Source organism: Ambystoma mexicanum, chromosome 10, assembly GCF_040938575.1.
Source record: "Ambystoma mexicanum isolate Mex_15411 chromosome 10, UKY_AmexF1_1, whole genome shotgun sequence".
In the NCBI taxonomy this organism is placed as follows: domain Eukaryota; kingdom Metazoa; phylum Chordata; class Amphibia; order Caudata; family Ambystomatidae; genus Ambystoma; species Ambystoma mexicanum.
The window spans coordinates 139,773,072-139,796,439 of NC_090932.1; positions in this window are offsets into that span (position 1 = coordinate 139,773,072).

The following is a 23,368-nucleotide window of genomic DNA, read 5'->3' on the forward strand; positions in this document are numbered from 1 at the left end:
TTCCCTGTTAACTCTCACCTTAAGGTTTGAAAGGACGAGCTCTCCATCCTGCTTCTGGTGCAGGGGTGCGATTATATCCAGTTACTTCACTGGTGTTCGGATTGGTGAGGATCCAAGCTTACTTGACTTTCCTGGCAAGGTGCCGTAAGTATACTGTTGTAAAAGTTCAAGAGTTGGCCTCCTTTTCTATTTGCCTTTATATTCAGTAGTCCGTCTCTTATCCCTTTTATCACAGGTGCTGAGTGAAGATTTCGCGTAGAGGAAACAATTCGCCGAAGGTAAACTCATTTGAGTTTATGATGGGTGGTTCCTTTAATGTCCTTATATTCACCCACTAATGCGTGTGTCTTTTTTCCCCATAGGGGCCGGGGTACGGTACTGCCGAAGAAGCGGCGCCGACCCGAGATGAGGAAATATTCTCCCAACAATAATCAGGTAAGTCTTATGGTGAAAATCTGGCTTTCCTCAATATTTTCCTTTTGCTCACCTTTTGTTCTTCTCTTGCCCCTTAGACGCAGGTATGCGGCGGATCGTGCAGATGGTCGCTAAGGAGCACGGAGATGCCTCATGAACAGGTGAGTGAAACGCGGCGCTGCAGCGAGCAACGCGATGCGTCTTTAAAATAAATGTCTTCCCTTAGGATCGCCGGCGTGATGACTCCGGACTCCGGGTAGAAGCAGGTAATGTTCTTCTGTTCACCTTTTCCCTTCTCTTCTTTCCTTTCAGGTGTTCCAGGATGGAGGCGGGCGTGGCTGGAGTCAGGATGCAGGAGCAGACACGGTGAGCGTCCAGCTGCTAGGTGCAGAACAACGCGAAGCGTGAGCTGCTGTCTGGGCGTGGCTTAAATAGCCCCCAAAGTAGTTCCAGGTACGTATTCTTCCCCGGCCACGCCCGAGTGGCAAAATAGTCCCACAGGTAAAATAGTCCCTTTCAGGCCTCAAAGAGTTCTGGATCTGGCAGCACGGTCTGCATCAGGTAAGTTCACATAAACACTCCCTTTATGAGCCTGGCGCCTATGGCGCCAGGACTGAGGTCCAAAATGAGGCTGGCGCCAAAGGCGCCAGGACAGTGTCCCAAGGGCCCCTACTAGGGGTTGCTGGCCTTTTCCCCGGGAACATGATGTCTGCTTCCGGGGTCGCTGGTCCTGGACTGGTTCTCCGGGAGTAGGCATCATGACACCCAGGCGCCTTGAGGAAGGCTTCTGGGCAGAAGCCCGCCAAAAGACAGTGAACAAAGACGGCAAATCTAGTTTGCTGCGCAAAGTAAAACACAAGAAGGACTTTAACAAAAAGGAAGGTGAATAAACCCAACCGGAGCCAAAAGAAAGACGATTTGGTCAAGCGGGTTATGTTCGAGGCTAATATAGTAGCCAAGAACCGTACCACGTTTATCTAATATAATCGCGGTAGAAAAGTAAGGGTAGATTCCACTGCCACCATCCAAGTCTAAATGTTAAAAGAGCGAAACAATGCTTTGGTAGGTACAGATAAAAAGGGATACAAGTTAACCCTTTCCAGTACTCCATGGAAGATGGGGGGTACTGGACTTGCGGTAGATTGACTAAGTAAAGTTAATGGTAACTTTACCCTTTTCTGGGGGACAGTAGTCGCCTCAGAAATGGAGTCGAGGAAAGTCTCAAAGACAACCCGGTGCCACGGCACTGAAGATGCTGTGTGACACTCACAAAGAAGGGGGCTACTGAAGTGGTGTACTTCAGAGTCCACAATCACAAAAACAGATGGAAACACATAGCAAAACACAGGTAAGAGTGGGGGAAAAGCTCTCACTCTTACCAGGTGGAAAAAATAAACTCCAGAAGTCCAGCAAAGCTGTTGGGGGACTCACTGGGTGACGGAAATTAGCCATAAATGAGAATTCTCCCTAACAGGATCGGCTTTCTCCGTGATGACAGCAGAAATCTGGAACACTCTACTGAAAGGAATCCACAAAATCCAGGAATATCAAAGCTTCAGGAAAATGCTGAAGACCTAACTTTTCAATGTTTAATGAACTAATGTGCAAACCATCAACCAGAAGCCCTTCAGCATTTTGCACTCACCAGCAACTCGGACTGCGCGCGTCAAATGTATCTGGAAAACAACCAATAAATTTCACTCTCGCTCCTGTCCAGCACAGGACAATGAATTCCAGAATGTAACGTGTGCTCCCGTCTGTCCTAAGGAACACAACGCTTGCTGTTGCACTGCAGTGTGCTTCACAGTCTATCCCCACTCTCGCACTATGGCCCTGCCCAACTGCACACCAAGTATTTTGTGACTGGTGCCCAAACAACCATGCAGTATGACAATTATGCTATATCTGATCTGTATTGTCTCGCTGCAGCCTATGCTAACTCTGCACACCAACTACTTGTACTCTAGGCTCTGCCACACTACATGCAAACCAATAAAGTCCCTTTTCTTAATATCCATGCCAGCAGGTGGCAACCAACAGAACACTGCACCTTTGCAACCAACTTACATACCATACCACAGACCCGGCCAATGCATCCTACACGAATAGGCACACAAGGTGTCCTATGTCCATGTCACCAAGAAATCCAACTGCACACAAGGCTCAGGGTACTCCTTGTCTCAGCAAAAATTAACGTTATTTTGCATGTTTCCTCTCCCACGAACAAACCAAATCCACCCATTCCATTGTTAGATGGAAATGTACCAGACTGCGACTAGAAAATGTTGACTGCGCATTTACTGCGCAGTCAGCATTTTCCAAAACTCTGACTCCCATTACTGCGACTAAGCGGAGCGGTGGTTGCCCGGGTGTCGCCCGCTCTCCTTGGTCACTGTAATGAGAGTCGAGCTTGCAGGAGTGTTCTCTGCTTACCATTGTGGTAAGCGGGGTCAAGAACATTTTAAAAAAAGAACCAGCTCCGACCCACGTAAGTGGGAGGAATTGACGCTGCATGAATAGCAGGGAGTCTGTGGCACACAGAGGAGTGCGCCTGGGTAAAGAAGTGGGGGGTAAGGCAATGTGGGCCTGGGGATCACTGCGCCACATTGTAATGGTAGTTAACATTTTTGTCGTTGTAAAGGGAGTTAACATTTTCGTCGTCGGCATTAAGGGCGGCGAAGTGATCACATAGAGCCTTCCAAACCTGCCACAGCGCCTGGAGACCATGCTTCCGGAAGTGGTGCGCGGTATACAAGCCAATAATATAACACAACATAATATAACAATTCAACTATTTTCATCACAAAAGGGAATGCATACAATGCAATAATTTTGTTAGAAATTCAGATACTCACAGTGAATCTGATATGCCCCAGCCACAAAATATGCAAATATTTTATTAGAGAACCTCGAGTGAGAATTCTTATATTTTAAACCCTTAAGGTGTGCAGTCAGTTGATGGATGAGTATCTCTGCTGTATCTTAAAGCAGACCGAATGTTGTAATATTTTAAAATTCAGTGCAACAGAACTCGTGTTGATGATAATGTGCGGTATCGTAATTGCTACCGCTTCTTGCTATAGTGCACATGTCCATTTCACGCCCATCGGGAAAGCCCTCTTCGAGTTTCCATTTGACACAGCGCAGGTGCAGCCCGTGCAGAGTGTGCATCGCGAGCAGCGGGTTTTTATAATTCATGGCAAGGCAGGCAAGCCCTTTTTAATCTCGGATCGACTCACAGTTGTCAGTGCGTCCCAGGGAGGGACACCCCCAAGATAACCGTGCATATTTGCAGTTGAAGGAATGTGAGAGGCCAGCGATAAGAGCAGTTAGGGGCGAGTGGAAGGATGAGTAATGCTGTGTGCGCCACGTCACCGGTTGCCAGGGCTGAGTAACGCATACTGGCAGAATCCTGTTCCCGAAAGACTTGCAGAATGGCATCCACTACTCAGCGTTTATGCAGGCTTGTTGTTTTTTAAATACACCGCGCCGTGAGCAGAGGGCACTGTGGGATACACATGTGAGAATAGCATCACACCACCTTTGAATCCCATTCACAGAATTGTCTTTTGACACGCTCTGATGCAATTTACATACGTGCAACATGCGTTCCTAACTTACACACGTTTGTAAATAGTAATATCGCTGCACTTTGAGAGCACTGCTGGAGCCTCTCAGATTGAGAGTACGCCCATAATAAATTTGTTGGGCAACTGTTTACCTTTAATGAACATGACCGTCGCCACCACTAAGCATTTTCGGGAATATTTAATACAAGGTTTCCCAATATATAATCTCCCAAGGCAGTAAAAATGTGGCGGTTGAAAGGGTATCGGGTAATATTATCCCCCTATATATGGTCGCCATACATAATGTTGCCGGGAAGATAGTGGCGACATTATATATGGTGACCAGTGCATTAAGTGGCACTACAAAATGAGCCGGGGCTCATCAAGCGGGCGTAGCCTAACGGCAGGAGTCACCTACTGGCTCGTTAGGCCACGCCCCTTGACTAGCCCCTGCTCAATGGGCTACAGGCGCCCCTGCCAGGCAGCCTTTTGTAGAGATCAGCACCCTCTCCCCAAAGGGGAGAGGGTGCTGATCTCTGCATTTTTTTTCTATAGGCTTGCCTGGCAGGGGACAGCACCTCGCCTATTCAGTCTTAATGGTGGCACTGCCCCTCACCAGCTGGGGAGGTGCAGTGTCACCAGTAAGGCTGAAAGGGTGAGGCCACTGAAGTTCTGCGAGGGAGCTTCAGGATTTAGAAAACAAGGCCTCTGCTTCCAGCGGCCTCACGTTTTCTCCATAATGGTGGCGCCGGCCCACGGCATCTCTTGCTTAAAGGGATGCCTCGCAGGTGCGGTGCCACCATTATGGCTGAAAAGCATTTTATTCTGAAGCCTGAAGCTCTCGCACACGAGCGAGAGCTTCAGGCTTTAGAAAAAAAAGCCTTTTCAGTTTGTGGCCGGGCTGCCAGAGGAGAGTAGTGGGCTCCGTCAGGGGCCCGCCTCAAACCGAGATTTCGGAGCTTGCTGGGGCCCAGCTCCGGCAGGCCCCAGCCCACTTAAAGCCCTGATGGTGACCATATATATGTGGTCAAGGTGAGCAGGGGTTTGCGGGGGTGTCCCCTGCTCCCCTTGAAAAAAAAGCTTTTGTGGGTTGCAGGGGTGTCCCCCGCATGTTCAATGTAATAATGTCTCTGCAAAAAAAGGCAATTTTTTGGCTACTTTTTTGCCAGGTGACATTTTTGCAGGGACATTATTACACAGAGAAGTTGAAAGCACCAGGTCTAAAGGAGTCACCACGGTGAAGAGGCTCCACAGTGTCACACAGCGGAGCCAGTGTGATAGCAGACTCACTGCATTAGTGCTGGTGAGTGGAGCAGGTCAGTTTTGCATCCAGATTCTAACTCTCGAGGGGAAACTTCAGACGAGGGAAGTGCGAATAGGAGGGGTCTTGCAGTTCCTCTATTGCACATTACATATGCCAATCAAATATCTATTCAAAGATCATTGGGTCATACTATGCTGCAAGTAATAAACACCTAACAGAGTACAATTCTGAAATTTAAGAGGAGGATCACAGGAGAGCTCAACAATGTCATCAGGTGCAGAACTGATTTGTGCATGTGACCTGACCAGCAGCCTTATAGAGGGTGTATATTTGGGCATGGCCTGAGAGAAGGAGACAAGAAAACCTCAGTTATAACATTTTTGGAAGATATTATGCAATTATGGACGTGGAAAGTTTTAATATTAAACAGATTCGCCGTTAAGAAAACTCATAAGGACTAGGGCTAGCATGGGTGTTTAAAAGTCTATGCGTCAGGGACTCCATATTCAGGCTCTGACTGGCCTATAGGGCAATAGGCCCATGGGCGAACCCAAAACACAAAATGCTGCGGTGGGCCACTTTTCTTGCTCAGAGTGGGCCACTTTGTGGGCCAATTTGGGCAAGCTTGATGAGTTAATTCACTCTGCAGCTAGTAGTTTTGACCAGTGTTGCTGAGTAAATAGTCTTGAAAATGCAGAATTTGCATTACACTTAACCAAAAACGCCCCCTTGGTTACTATTCAAACAGTGTCACAAAAGGAATGAATAGCCATTTGCAATGGTGGGACACTTTTTCATTTGTGCCACAGACAATTTTATGGCCCAGTCCGACTCTGTCCATTTTTCCCCGTTTGAAAGTATATTTAAAGATGTACATGCACTCTCTCGATGTACAACATGTTTATAATTGAACAGCACCTGAACTTGCTTTTGAAAATCTCAGCAGATCAATATCGCTACTAATCTTAATAGGGTCTCAGATTGGAACTACCCACTTTACATTTTAAAGTTTACAGCTGGAAAGTACGTGTATTGATAACTGAATGTGCCTAAAGGGAGTGCCAGGCCTATAGTTCTTAAGGATACTCCAGTTAAATCTACAAGCTTGGAAGAGAACAAGATACACCGGGGGAGCAGAAACAGGAAGTGTAAGCTTAGGGAAAGGGGTGATACCATGACATGCTGGTGAATCTATAAGGCTGTTATAAATGTGGTAGACTGGGCCCAATGCCGTGCAGAGTTTGACACTAGAATGCCTATGTCCAAGCTGCTTAAGAGGCAATCACTCACCTTGACACCTCCAGAATTCCTGATTGGGCAAACCAACTCTAGCAACATCCTTGCAATTTATCCTTATATACCAGGTAAGCATGTTTATTATTAAATGTATTACATTTTACCTATAACAAATCAGCATATCAATTGCATCAACAATAGAACAATTACATTCATCATATCCAATACCTTCAAATACCACCACCCCTCCTCATAACCGGAAATTCACAGGAAACAACAAAGAAACAATAGTATTACTAATCCAAAAATCTACCCCACATTTGATCAAACAAGTTAATCTTTTTATCTCTGCGAGGAACTATCTTCTCAAACTTGGAAACCTGTCTTAAATCCTTCACCCACTCTGAATATGTCGGTCTCTCATCACCTTTCCATTTCCTAAAAATGACTTTATAGCAGAGTTTGCACCCCTGAAAAACCAACATCTCTGTGGCTAAGTAAGTTCCTCCACCATATCATCCTCACCCAGGATGACAGTATTATAGTCAAAATCTTCTTGCAACAATAGGACCTCATTTATCCTCACAGTGACCTTCCTCCAAAATGACCTCAATTCGTAACAGTCCCAGATCATGTGTTCAAAAGAGCCAACTGCATGCTTACACCTCCAACATGCCTCTGAATCGACCATTCCTCTTACATGAAGTCTTTGGGGAGTCGAAAAAACCCTGTTCAGAATTTTAATTTGGCGGCTTTGCTCTCCCAAATTAATACATGTTAGAGCAACATTTTTACCAATATTCCTCCATCTGTCCTCAGACATCTTCGAACCAATTATCTCAGACCACTTTGACAACAATTCTTTATTTGGCTCATGGTGTTGGCCCAAATATTTGTACACTTTAGACACCATACCACCTCCAGTCTTATATTCAGTAACCAAATCTGCCATCCCTTGCCATCAACTGCACCTTCATTCCGCAGAATTTTCCTCAACATCCTGTATTCCCCCATAGTGCAGTCTCTGAGGTCTTTAACTCGTGCAAGTCTCTTGAAACTGACCCATTTACCATCTTCAATAAGATCACCCAGCCACAGTACTCCACCCAGGAACCAGTTCAACCAAAAAAGCGGCCTTCCATTCAACTTTATTTCTGGATTCAACCAGATTGGGATAAAACCATCATCACAGACCCTTCTTTTATTCTTCTTCCAAAGCTCCTTCCAGCATGTTCTTAGAAATTCAGTTGGTGGAAATGATTGATATCCAGATCCATCCACCGTGGACAGCATAGCCCTAGGCAGAAGTGGAGATGAATGACTTGACTCAGCCAGCGTCCAGACATCATTCGAATTTTCTACGAAAGGAACCAGATGTCTGGCTCCAAACGCCAAGTGGTAATTTTCAAATTCTGGTACCCCTAAACCTCCACAATCTTGGGGCAATTGCAATTTCCATAATTTAAGGCGTGGTTATTTATTCTCCCATGTAAAGGACTGGATTAGACTCTCAATTGTCTTCTGAAAGCTCTTTTTAATTTTTAAGGGGATCATACTGAGCACATAGTTGACAGGTGGTGTTGCTGTCATTTTGATTGCATGCACCCTTCCCCATAGACACAACCTAAGTTCACTCCATCTCTTCAAATCAAACTCCAAGGATTGAACCACATGAGTATGGTTGACATCCATTATTTTAGAAACATCACTAGTCAACCAAATTCCAAGATATCTCATCTTGACCGGACACCAATTGAAGCCAAAGTTCCTCATTTTCAAAATAGAGCATGAACTAGATGCTGGTAGTGCTTCTGATTTAGACCAATTGATCTTGTACCCAGATATTCTGTGAAATACATCAATTAGTTCAATCAGCACAGGAATGGAGTTCTAAACATTCTGAACCACTAGCAACATATCATCCGCATACAGCCAAACCTTCTGACAGGCCTCACCATAATGAATACCTTCAATTCTCATATCTTCCCTTATTCTCACAGCCAGGCGTTTGATAGCAATAACAAACAGGAGGGCGATAATGGACAACCCTGTTTCGTGCCTCTTTCAAGTTAAAAAATGTCTGAGACCATGCCATTTGTTCGAACACTTGCAGTAGGCTTTGAGTACAGCAGTCTTATCCATCCAATCATGTTTTTTTCCAAATCCAAATCCCTCCAAAGCACTCAAAAGATATTTCCATTCAATACGATGAAATGCTTTTTCCGTATCCAATGACAACACCACCACATCATTCTGACGTTCCCTGCTTTCAAATAGGGTCAACAAAAGCCTCCTCATATTATCTGACGCATGTCTTCCTTTCACAAAACCTGTCTGACTTTGATCTATAATATCCAATAGGGAAGTCTCAAGCCTCAAGGCCATTGCTTTTGCAAAAATGTTGTTGTCAATGTTCAGCAAGCTGATTGGCCGATAACTGCTCGTTTTAACTGGAGGTTTCCCTTCCTTCAGAAAAACAGATATCGATGAGTGTCTTGTGGAAACTGGAAGACACCCATCCCTTAGAGAAGTTTGTAACATTTCTAGCATAAGCACAAAAACCTCTCCTGGAAATATTTTATATAGTTGCGCTGGCAATCCATCCAGACCCGGACATTTCCCAGAATTCAATGCACATGCTGCAGTCCTGAGATCTTCCACACTTAGCTCCTTTTCCATGCACTCCAAAGATCCTGAACTTATTTTCTTCAAATGACAATCATCAATGAATTGACATACCTCCCGTGCAGTCAAGTGGACTTCCAAAGAATATAGGGCAGGCTAATATGTCTTAAATGTTTCATTAATCTCTGTAGATTCAAAAGTCACAACCCCATCTAGCTTCTCTATAGCATTAATAGTCCTTTCATTATCCATGACTCTCAAGCGATGAGCAAGAAGCTGACCACACTTTTCTCCCTCTTCATAGTATTTGCTCCTGGTTTTAAAAAGAAGCCTTTCAGTCTTTGTAGTATATAGATCCTCTAATTTTTCTTTCTTCAGTCTCAAAACACTCAATGTATCAATTGAAAAAACTCCCATCTCCCCCATTCGGAGCATATATGTTGCAGAAACAATAGGGAACATCCTGAATTTTGGCAGTTACACACACAATCCTCCCCTCAACATCCTTCTCACATTTAATTTCTGTAATTGGTAGATTTATTTTAAACAGAATACACACACCTTTAGAACCAGTAGTGAAGGATGAGCAATAAACATTGCTGACCCATCCCCATTTCCATTGATCTATATCTGTATTCAGCAAATGAGTCTCCTGAAGCAGTGCAACATCTGCCCCATTTCTTCAAGTTTGACCAAAATCACTTTCCTCTTGTTAGCACAATTAGCACCATTTACATTCCAGGATACCACCCTTAAGTTCCTCTGATAAGTGTAAGACATGAGTGTATCCTGTCTCACATCCCTTGTGATGAATTCAAATAACACAACAAAACTAAAACCTATAACTAGTATAAAAAACAAAACAGAAAATATAAAAACTTTCTCGGATTTGAACAACCCAACCCTCTAGAACTTCCCTTCCACTTTCACGTAGAAAAGGACTGCCCCACCCCCTCCCTTGGGTCGACGTATGACCCTCAAAAAATGTGTACACCATAATACCACATCCTTCAATTTGAAATAAAGCCAAGTATGGATTTTGGTCTAATCCATGGCAAAACCCAAAACCTCTCACACATCACATCCCCGGAACAGTTAAAGTAGCGCACCAGGGAAAATAACAAATCCAGTATCATATGCTGCACCCCACGGTCAAGATAGCCCAGTACCATCCCTCACACAACTGATTGTAGTCCTGATACAAATAGATGAAACTTCAACACCACTTTCATCACATGTATCCCTACACTCCAACTGTCAGAGAATGAGCTAGCCAATATCAACACAGAAGCACGTAGTCCTATAATCTACCCACTTTATCATCCACAGCAAAACCATGAAACTAAGAGTGAACCACATAGGAGATCCCCACCCAAGTATGTTTGTATGTTTGTTTGGGCCGCACACATCCACTGCGGCACATAAGAGCCCCTCATATCACACACAATTAGTACACCACCTAACAAAGTAATGCCTCTCATCAAGTGCTGGTATTCCTAGCACGACAGTGTCAAGAGGCATGATAAGGGTGACAGTAAAGAATCTGAAAATCACCCATTCTTTCTGTTTCTATTCCCGTGACTGCACGGTTCCAGGATAAGGGTAGGGCAGTGCCATAATAGAAAGGTCAAATCCATTGCAGTCTACGAGCTAATTCCATTTCTATCTATGCACATGGTGGCGGGGGTGAGCCTTTTTTACATTAAAAAACCTTGTTAGCACTGCAACCCCTACTTGCTTTAAGGTTAATTTAGGTGGGATCAGATAGTTGATAACTGTAATTTCATATGCATGTAAGCTATACAGCCCACCTTTGCAAAACTCATAGCCATAATGGGGTAAGAACTGGGCTGGAAAGGGTGTAGCACCCTTTTCCACTGGCCAGTTCCGTGGTCTAGCAAGGGGAACAACATAACTTGCAATGTACTTCAAGCCTGACCAACCACTGCCCCTGCTGATCCATTACTGGTACTTACACACTGCTCTATTAACTGCACCTCAACCATGATCTTCAGCATCCCTATCCCTATCTGGGAAGCCACACAACTGTCCAATGCATTCAAAATCTGACCAACCACTATGCCTGCTACTCTACTACTGGTACTTACAGACTTCTCTATTAAATGCACCTCAACCATGATCTTCGGCATCCCTATCCATAACTGGGAAGCCACACAACTGTTCCAATGCACCCAAAATCTGACCAAACACTACCCATGCTACTCCATTACTGGTACTTACACCTTGCTCCCTTTAAATGCACCTTCACCATGATCTTCAGCATCCCTAACCTTATCTGGGAAGCCACACACCTCTTCCAATGCACACAAAATCTTACCAAACACTACCCTTGCTACTCCATTACTGGTAATTACAATCTGCTCTATTAAATGTACGACAACTATGATCATCGGCATCCTTATCCCTATCTGGGAAAACACACAACTCTTCCAGTGTACCCAAAATTAGACAAACGACCACCTCTGCTCAGGGGTGGACTGGCCAATAGGGATCACTCTAGATTTCCCTGTAGGCCTCTGCACCCTAGCTCTTAATTGTGTGGTAACGTATTTAATTTCCACATGTTCCCATAGGAAAAGTTTTGGGCTTGTTGAAAATGTGTAATATGGGGCCACTGTGAAAAAAATTAATGAACTCAATCATGTTCTTTGGCATCCCTATCTGGGAAGCCACACAACTCTTCTAATGCGCCCAACATCAGACAAATGACTACCCCTGCTCAGGGGTGGACTGGCCTATAGGGAACTCTGGAGATTTCCTCTTAGGCCACTGCACCTTAGGCCTCTATTGTGTGTCACGAGCTTTGACACTCTCCACCCTGATGGCTACAAGATCCTCTCAGCACCCAGATCCTTCCGGTCCGGTGGGGGGGGGTAGCCCTGATCTTTCCTGAGTGGATTCCTGCCTCTATCATTCCCACTCAGACCTACTCCTCTTTTGAATGCCTTGTCTGTAGGCTTTCTCTCTCACCTACCCATTCCCTTACTGTGGTTACCATCTACCGGCCTCCTGGTCAAATCACCTCATTTCTCTCTGAGTGGGCAGACCTCTCCTCCTCCCTCCTAGCCTCTACCACTCAACTCCTCCTCCTCGGTGACCTCAATATACATTTAGACTCTGCTTGCTACTCTTCTGTACTCTTCTGTGACCTCTGTGACTCCTTCTCCCTGTCCATCCTCCCCTCTGGCCTGACTCACTCTGCAGGGCACACACTCGATGTCTTGATCTCCTCTGACCTCCCCCTCTCCATCCCGCTGACCACTCCTCTCTCCTGGAGCGATCACTCCCTCCTCTCCTCTCATCTCTCCCTCTCTTCCCCCCAAGCAAAGCTACCCCAACACTGCCACCTACCTTCTCAGACATCCGGCCCATGAAGCATGTGTCAGTTGAGGCTTTTGCCGCCACTTTCTCTCCCCCACTCCACCTTTGGCTGTCTCACATCCTGACACAGCCCCGTCTCTGCTCTACTCTTCAATTTCTGATATGCTTGATGCTCTTGCCCCTGTCATGAGGATCTGTTTGAAGTCCAAAGCCAAGTGCAATTCCTGGTATGACCCTGACCTTGCTAAGTGTAGGGCGGCTGAGAGGAAATGGAGGACTTCCTGTTCATTCTCTGACAAACTGGCCTGTCGCTTGTTACAAAGGCAATACCGACTCTCTGTCCTCACCAAGAAGAGAGTCCACATTCAAGCTCGTGTCTCTGCGGCATCTAACAACTCCGCCAAACTCTTTAAAATCTGCAAGGAGTTGGACAACCCTGCTGCAGTCTCTACCCTTCCTGTTGCCTCCCAGGCTCTTTGCAATGCCCTTGCCTCTCACTTCATTTAAAAAACCCAGGACAACCTGTCCATCCTCTCCACCCACACCCTGCCTCTCCCCTCTCATCCATGCTTGCTGACCCTCCTTTAGCCACCCCCACACCATCCTTCTCGTCCTTTCCTCTTTTCTCCCCTGACTAGGTCGCTAGACAAGTCCGATCTATGAAAGCCTTGTCAAAACAGGTTCATCCCTGTTCCTCTAAAACCATCAAGGACCACATTGACACGCTCGCTCCGGCCCTTGCTGATTTTTGCAACCACTCCTTTGCCTCGGGATCCTTCCCCTCCACTCTGAAGCACTCCTTTGAGCAACCTCTTCTCAAGAAACCCACAGCTGATCCATCTTGTCCAGCTAACTATCGGCCAATGTCCATTACTCCCTTTCTGGGCAAACTCCTGGAAAAGTTGGCCCTCTCTCAGCTTAACCTTCATTCCAATTCTGTTGGCTCTCTCCATGACCACCAGTCTGGCTTCAGAGCTGCCAGAAGCACGGAAACTGCTCTCCTGAACATCCGTGAAGATCTGCTCTCCAACCTTGACTCTAACATTCCCTCTGTACTCATCCTCCTCGATCTCTCTTCTGCCTTCGACACGGTCAACCATACCATCCTACTCAACCCTCTCTGTGAAAACCTGGGTATTACTGATCAGGCTCTGGCCTGGCTGACCTCTTTCCTCTCAGATCAAACCTCCCAGGTCCAACTTGGGTCCTTCCCTTCATCTATCTTCCTCTCTACCTTTGGTGTTCCCCAGGGGTCTAACTTCTCGCCCTGGCTTTTCAACCAATAACCAGAAACTCTCGCCCACTGCATTGCCACTTTCTGCTCAAATTTCCAGTGCTATGCTGATGACACTCAACTCATTTTCAGGCTGCCCTCTGCAACATCCTCTCCCTCTCTCATCTCTGATTGCCTAACTGCCATTCAAGATTGTTGTGCCGCCAATGATCTTTGTCTGAATGCTAGCAAGACGGAGATCCTCCTCATCGGCACACCTTCACCATCCTTTCCCATCACTCTCTGGCTGGCCTCCCTTGGCCCTCCTCCTACCCCCACCTGCGAGGCTAAGAACCTCAGGGTCATCTTTGACTCCACCCTTTCCTTCTCCGCCCACATCTCTGAGGTCTCTAAAAAGTCAAATTTCCTACTGCACCTCCTCAGAGGTACTTTGCCTTTCCTCTCCTTTCCCCAGAAGCTCATGGTATCCCAAGCTCTGGTTCTCTCTAGCTTGGACTATTGTAACAGCCTCTTTCTAAATCTACCTGCCTCTACTCTCCGCCCTCTGCACCTAATCCAGAACAGGACTGCTAGACTTGTCCTTGGCCTCAAGCCCTGGGATCGTATCTCTCCAGCTCTGAAATCTCTCCATTGGCTCCCAGTGGATGCAAGGATTAAATTCAAAACCCTCTGCATTGTCCACAAGGCTTTCTGGGGCCTGGGTCCAAATTAACTTCAGCTATCCCTCTGCAAATACCTCCCTGCTCGAGCTCTTCACTCCTCTACCTCCAACTCCCTCAGGGTCAGTCGTTTTTCAGAGAAACAAGCTCGGGGTAGATCTCTGTCTTTGGCTGGGGCCTCCCTCTGTAACAGCCTCCCTGCCACTCTAAAACTTGAGGAGAACAATCTCCGGTTCCGGAGGCACCTCTAGACCTTCCTCTTTGCTTCTGCCTTCGCTCCCCCTCTCCCCTACTGATCTGTTGTCTCTTGGCACTGTGCACCTGGCCACCCTCTGTCCTCCGGGCCCAGGTACCTGCTCACCCTGCCACCCTCCTGCACTGCCTTCGGGCCACCCCTTGCACTGGGGTCTGTATCTGTACCCATACAGCCCCCCTTTTCTTCCTGCACTTATCAGACTTACCCTGTCTGCTGCCTTAAACCTAGCACTTGCAAATTGCTGGCTGCACTATCACTGTTTGTTGCCTTTACTATTTATTTATTGTTATTTATCTGTTTCTCCTCTGCTTCGCACTTTTCAATTCTCCCCCCTTCCATGCACTTTTCCCCTCCCCCTCTCCCATGCACTTGCACGTTCTCGATGTAACTGGGCCTAGTAAGATCAGTGTTTTGTGCTCCCTTGTTCCCCTCCCTTGCCTTGTCGTGCTCTGAAACACTTGTGTACAAGCGCGATAGAAATAAAATATCAATATCAATATCACTTTGAGCAGTGACTCCAAATAAGAAAGATTAGGAATGATGAATAATTTTTCTTTCTGGAATTCTATACAATAATTGCTAGACTCATTAAACGTTTATTTCAGGTACACTTCAGGGTGTGAGTCACTGAGTTACTCTGTTCTTAAACACCTCAAATTCACAATGCAGACACAATCCTCCAAAAAGCATTTAGAGTAGAATAAGCATCCATTTCGGACTATGTATTTTGCTTTTTGCAAGTTGCAGTTATAGCATGTTTTTTTCTCCGGTATATACATATGGGGATCCATTCTTGTATGAAATGTATATCACGTTACAAGGATATTGTAACCATATGTTTCATAGTGTACTTAGGAACAATGCTATGTGATGCCTCTTCCTGTTTTGTCAATGGGTAAAAGGTTGTGTTCCATCGCTCCCCGTGATGTCACTTTGGTTTGGGGTCAAATGACACCACATCCTGTGATGTCTTCATAGGTCAATGGTCATGGGATCTCACTTCCACTACCCCTGGCATTTTGGTGAAATGACGTCGCTGGTGGTAACCTGTTCTACCCTTGTGTCTCCAATGCATACATCTAATCTAGGGGCCTTTTTATATTTCGATGGAATACGATCGCTTTGGTCTTGCTAATATTTATTTCCAGATCCATAGTTATACATTGCTCATTGAAGGCAGGAAATTACTTCATTAAGTAATAGGGAGTCATCGCGAACAATATTGCATCATCAGCGTAAAATAGTGTAGGGATCCTATCAAGTCCAAGTCTCTGCGAATCTGCACCCAGACGCATGAGGAAAACAATCCTAGAATTGATAAAGAGGCAGAAGAGAGTTGGCGCCAGTACACCACCCTGCCTAACTCTCCTCTGTACCTCTAAAGGATGTATTACTTCTCCCGCAAGGCTGCAGCGAACCACTGCTCCATTGTTTGAATATAAATACTGGATAACTCTCAGTAGCTAGCTGGGAAGGCCTGCTTCTATGAACACGCTCCAGAGGAACTCCATGGGAACTCCGTCAGCCGCAGTCTTCAAATCAATGAAGACAGTGTAGAAGCGGACCTTCCTTAGCATAGTCTATTTTTGAATGATGAGCGAGACTCTAAAGCTTTGGTCGAAAGTGCTCTTGGCCATTTTGAACCCCACCTGCATGTTGCTTATTAAATTATTGTCCTCAGCCCAAGGCTGCAGGTGTTTCAGCATCTCCTTGCCAAAGTTCTTCCCAGAGGTGTCCAACAGTGAAATCGGCCAATCATTTTCTGGGTCCTCCCGGCTGCCCTTCTTGGAAAGAGGCACCCTTTCAGCTTTGATCCAGGATTCGGGCAAACGTTCTGAGGCCACAACAGCATTAAAAAGGCAGAGTAGTATAGGCACCCAAATATCTGGCCCTCTGCGACCCTGGTTTTAAAAATACCAGTCAGATCTTGTCTGGGCTGGGGCTTTCTCTGCCTATTGAAAAATTACCACTGCAGGTCGAATTTCTAATACCCCTACAGATTTCAAATAATACGCTGACGAGTACAGATTAACTTTTGGCTTCATATATATCCTGGCCTCATCGTATAGTTTTTTAAAAATGGTTATGCCAAGTGCTTTTCCTGATACAACCGTGAGGTATATAATGCTATCATTGTTCTCGGCCCGCTGGGTAACCAACTTATAACACTCAGCACTTTGTCCCACCATAATGGCCTCCGGGAGACACTCCCATTTCTTTTTCAAGAAGGCTTTCTTCTGCTGGCCGAGCACGTTTTCATAAGTAGCTCTAAGCGAGCATAAGGATGCTCTATTCAACTCCTCGACATTCTTTATGCAGCCATTTACATTTCAATTGCGCCTCCAGGTTTAGTGACTTACGGCTGAATCTGGTGTATCATTGCGTCGAATGTGTGGAACATTTCTGCATCAGGCAGTTTACCCTCACCTGCCCTTTCAATAGAGCCAACAATTGCACAGCTCTGGAATGCAATTATTATTTTCCAGCTTGGCCCACTTAAATGCGCGATGAGTTTCCCCTGTTTTAACTACGGCAGAGCTCCTGCTAACGGTTGACGATCTGGGGTGCCAATTGCCAAAGTTTAGGGCCGAGCAAAGAGGCTGATGGTCGCTCTCAGTACGCTCAATATCCTTACAATATTCCATGACTCCCCAGTCGATTGCCAAGATCAGAAGGCTATCTATAAAAGAGAGTCTGTTGTTACCAATGAACCGGGGCCCTGCCGGTTGATCATCCTTACACCTACCATTGTGGTCCCTCCTTTCCAAAACATAAAAGATGCGAACATTTTCCATAGCTTGACCGTTCATATGGCTTGGATAATCGGACACCAGACATGGGATATCCCAGGACCTCATCCTGGTCATCCGCCAGCCCCTTTAGGGCATCAAGGACTCAAACTGGAATTTGGCATTTCCGGCCAATATCACGTGTGCATATTTTGAGTTGCACATTTCCAAGTCATCTAAAATATCATGGATTATAGTGATTGTGATTGTTTTATTACATATGGAGGGGCTGTTATAAAATATTAAAAAGAACGATGTGATGCTCAAGCTCTGCCATTATGTGTAAATGTTGGGGGTCGACAGAGTCTGTCTCGCAGCAACTTATCTCCCAGTTAATGTGCGGGTCCGATCAGTTGACCTCCCCTTCGTCGTCCTCTCAAGCCCTTCACAGCTGGTATGTGGAAAGTAGTTTAACCGTGCAGATCGATTTATGCAGTTAACCAGGTCTCTTACATGCGTATGATCTGATGCCCTGGAATGAAATTACGCCATGCCACGCCCCTTCGACTTTTTATAAGTCATTCGATGTTCCATGACAGTACTCTCAAACTATCATCAAACCCCCAGGGAGTGGATAGTTGAGGGGGGATATATTAGTTGAATTATTTATTGGAGTCAATCAATCCACTCCCTCCAAACTATCTTTTTCCATCCTCATGCACCTACTGACTCATATTTGAGGTGACGTTAGCAATGCTTGGATTTCCGACTTTATGATTATTAGGTGGAAGGGTCAGCCAGAGAGGCTGATTTGAGGCGCTGGATAGCCCCCAAAATATCTGATTCACAGAACACAGGAAAAGAGGACCAAATGGACATAGGCAAAGAAGGTACAAGAGGGGTGAAAATCGGAGGAGATAGACTAGCCAATACTCTAATACTGCTGCAAATTGTTTCAATCTTGGTCAGAAAAAAGGATGACGAAGACTCGCAGAGGGCTAGAGACAGCGTGACAGCAGAGCCAGTTGTGCTAAGGGAGAACAGGGACTGAACAAGTTCAAATAATGCCCTGGGCTTATTGGCAGCAACTTGCACCTTTTAGTCCATCCTGACTTAATAGGATTTCTCTCTATAGGCAGATCTATCTACTAATGAATGTAATAAGGCTTTTAAGATACATTGATTATGTGTTTTTTGTCATTGTTGATCGTTTTCTTAGAGTATTGTTATGAATGTATTTAATATGACAACTGTTTCAATTTTTATGAAATATTTTATTCAGTAAATATTAAAATAAATATATATGAAAGTATGAAATCTTCTTGATAGAAAAGTAGCTGTTGACAATCACCGTTGTCCTACCTTCCCTTGTATTTAGAATTCTCTCAATCCCGAAATCAAGGTAGGATTCCATTCTGCTTTAAGAATGGTGTTGGGATCTCCTCTTAATGTTTAGTGGATTGTGTATTTGAACAGTGTTGTATGGGTTTTTTGAATATATTTTAGATTTGTATTTTTCTATGAAATAAAATTACATTTATATTTTTAGATTACGACTATCGAGTCCATTTCTTTTGGACCAGGAGTAGCCAGGAAAAGCAGTGGGTTAACCAAGATATGTCGGTACTTTGTAGATTCCTACCTGCCTTTGTGTGGTTATGAAAGGATAATCATCCATCAATCTTTTGGTTCAATTTATTCCATTGAGCAAGAATGTGTTTTATCTATTTAATACCAATGTTAAGAGATGTTTTATCTTGCTATTTCCAAAAAAGAACAGAGTATTATTTTTTCAATTTATGAAATCCATGTCAAGGTGTAATTATTTCAATTAATGAAGAGAAACTTCACAGGCCTCATTGCATGTGTGGTTTTGTGGCACATGATTACCATCATATATTTAACATTGTTTTTAATACACAGTTATATTACTACCATGGAAGGTGAGATTGAGGCAATATCTTCTGCATTTGGTAGGAAGTATTTCCTTCAGACCAATTTAGAATTTTGCCAACATCAGAATAATCAATGCAGGCAAATCCTGCAAATCCCAATGGAGTCCAATGTGACTCCAAAATGGGCATAAAACACTGCCACCGTCCCATGTTTAAGATGGCCAATATTCCAATCTAAGAATGAGGGGCAATATCTGTTAAACTTAATAGCCCCCCTATGTTTCCTAAGTCATCCCATACCACATTCTAATGTACTACTCGCAGGTCAAGACTGGTCATAAGTGAGCCATAACAAAGATAGTTGAAACAAGCTATAGCCTCTTGGTTATCTTAATGGAATTTAATTGCAGATCCATCTTAACACAATTAATTCGCTCATCCACCCTCTCAACTTTCTACCTACAATCATTCTCAAAAATGCTTGCTCTGCTAAAACAACCACAATGACAATCATAGATTGTCTTGAAACTCAAGAACCATCAATGCTGTGTCCAACCAAAATATTTAGAGACTATGGACAAAGCAGCCATCCACTATGACTACTACATCCATCAATTCATGTATCTCTAAATATGTTCAACACAAATTATCAAACTGTTCTCTGAAACACCTATCACCACGGTCCTGATGTTGACCTCCCACCCATCACCAATCAAGTGGTTAAACATGTAAACAAGCAAGCCAAGACTTCTTATCCTACATAGTATTCATCTTATCTGGTAGTTCTAGGCAACATGATTTCTTTTTTGAGTCAAGGGTCATAAGAACCTTCAACAAAGTATCTTGGTTGACAAAGCAGACCCTTGTATTAACACAAACAACCAAACACTCATTTGAACACACTTTGATCTTCAGAAACCCACTCCACGGGCTGCACCTCCACACTAACAATGACGGTATCCCGTTCTACTACCAAATTCAGACAACAATTAGATGAGAGCAAAAGGAAGACTGACAACATCAAATAACACATGGACTTCTTATCCACACTCCTGTCTCCATCATTTGGACCTCTACATCCTTTCTCACTTATTCTCTCAGCACCACAGAAAAGCAAGTTGTGATCTTTAGACACAATCTGTGCATTAATATAAAAGACTATACAAAGCAGATGAAACCTGAAGAAAGGGGATTGTGTCAGTGCCTCACTAGTCTATCCAAAATGACCATGCCTGACGAATATCCCCAGCTTTTTAAATCTTGGACAGTTCTCAATCTGACATCTACAAGCAACAATCTATAAACGATTCCCATTTATTCTAACATGAAATAAATCTTCACTAGACTCTTCTGATCTAAGCAAATCCTGACTATTGCCCAATGTGTCTTTCTAAAGCAAGGTGCAGCAATTTGTAATGCAGCATGCAGGAGACAAATCAGGCGTGCCAGGGTGGTCGTGATAAGGCCTATCTGGAGGACATTGCTACCATTCAGGTGGCAGAGAACCAAGGCCAGGGCAGCAATCTGGAGGTGTTTGCTGGGATAAACTGCTTCATTTTTTGCAGGAGGAAAAGTTGAGCCAGAACGCTTTCCAAGCAGTTCCATGTCAAGGTTGAACTCAAGGGGAGAGGATGGATAGTTGCGTGACTCCAGAGTTCATGGTTTTCTCCACTATATTTAGGAAGCAACAAGTTGGTTCTGTTAAAATCAAAATTAAATTGAAAACATGGCACCTTTTTTGCACAATCAATACCTATATGTTTTCCTGGCCGTTTCATAGATGTGCAGGCATGGCCCACAACATCATCCAGTACAGCAGTTTAAATAAATGGCCATCACTAAAAGAGACCAGAATAAAACTCAAAAATGTGATCTTCTGCAACATCCTCATGACCTCTGAAACATTCAACCAAAAAACTGAAATGGAGAGAAACCAGTCATGCTCTCCCTCAGAAGATGCAAATACATTATTTGCTGTATATGCCATAACAAAAGTACCCACTAATGCATAATGTATTTCTAAATGAAGCATCATCCTTCTATGACATCACACGAGTAGAATATTGAAGCCATATTGCAATTGTGTAATTTTAGAGCAAGCTAATACAACAATGTGTGTGCCACAAACACCTTACACTTGAGGATGTCAAGGAAAGATGTGTGTGCAGTACCACAGACTTGTTTCTTGCTCGGCAGCAGGTCTTTGACATATAAAGAACAACGGCTAAGCTGCAAGCATGCCATTGAACTGGCAGGCAACAACCAGGCTATAACAGAACGATGTGATGTTCATCGATTTGTCCCTCTGTCTCACAGTATTGTTGCAAAGTATTGGCATACTTCCTGATACACAGCGGCTGGTAAGCTGTGGAAGGTGAGAGAAAGTGACAGTTAAACATACATAGGACCTTAAGCGAATTGTGCTCTCCGCGAGCCACAACAAAGGCAACACCCTACGCGTAGTCTTTACATCACCCACACATCACATGCACAGATCCTGTCCTTCTCAAATGGTCTTTCAACACCGCCATCCCGCTGTCAATCACCCACTCGAACACAGCCCACAAAGGTCAGGCTAAAATCCTGCTCACTTAGTTCTGTTCCATCAAAACCTTCCTGGTCAATTAGCTTGAAGCAAACTTTGCAGACTTCACCATCAGAGGGAATACCTTGTTCCTCCTAGAATTATTCAATAACTCTGCTATTAAACTGTTGGACACTCATGCGTCCCAAGAACAAGCTGTGTTAAAACCAAACCATTTACCTTTTGGTACATCCCCATCCTTGCCTTCAACAATCGCTCAATCAGAGCCGTAGAGAAATGGTGGCACAAAAATGTAACCCGGGAGATGTCACAAACCTCAAATCTCTCTAAGCCTACAGAAGGATTCTGATTACTGAGGCCAAAGCTGCTTACTACTCCCCTACTTTATGGCACACTCTAAGATGAGCAAGGACCTCTCTCGTGTCATAAAGTATTGTACCAAACCCTCAACGAAACCTGAGGTGCTAGCAACTCAGGAAAATGTGACAGAATCAACACACACATTGAAACATGATTTGAAACACATTGTGTATAGGTGCTACATAAATAAACTATCATCTATCTATATAAATAAAAATGTAAATATTTGTTTGTTCAAAATCTTAAATCTTCGAAAGTTCTTCACCGATTGCTTTTAAATTTTGACACAACGTTGCATTTGAATAGGCGTGTGTTTTTATATACCTACTATACATAGATGTCACACCTGTGACAGGTAAAAACATACTTTTCTGAAAAACAGCACCATCTGTTGGACGTAAAAGCACACATGCTATACTAAACATTTTACTGCAAAACAGCACCTGTTGGATGTAAAAGCAACACACGCTAGAATGGCTCAAATACGTGCCGAGGAAGCAGAAGAGCGACGTGAAGCCAGACTTCAGGATGCACAGTTGGGAGCACGGCGATCGCATTGTACAGGAGGGCAGAGCATCCTCTGACGGGCCCATAGGTCAGAACTCACCCTCTAGTACCTGTAAAACAAGATAGCTGCACCTTGAGGAGGTTAGGGTGCTGGATTAATTTACTCCGACACACTTCAATAAGGACAACTCAACGGTTTGGCAAAGGGAAGTCCGTTTAATGACAAGTACAAAAAACGGGGAAACAAATGGTAATCATCAATGGTGCGATCGCCTGTCTCGCTTCAACTCCCCCTTCTTCATTCAGACAGCAACTTTTATAGGCAAAATTCGTCATCATTTCACGTGCAAAACTCATAGGTTTGTAATGCAATTTCTATTGGTTGGAAAGGTAACTTAAGTATAGGTGCTATATCTGTATATGGTAACAGAGCATGCGGATTGGATAATTATTATCGGGTGGGCGTCTACGCCCATCCGACTACATCACTTGTGATAGACGTCACTACAACTACAACGTCTTATTGGTTCTACAAGCTATAAGATCCCAGATTATTTGGTACATTGTGATTGGGTGAGTTACACCCCTGGACATAAATCTCCACTTTAATTAGCAGCATGCAGAATAGACACCCAGATGCGGAGTTCCCCAAGATTCAACTTGCCTCCCTTCCATCAATCAGTACCTTTAGGGCTATGTTTCAATTTGTTGGCTGAGGATGGCCTCGAAACTT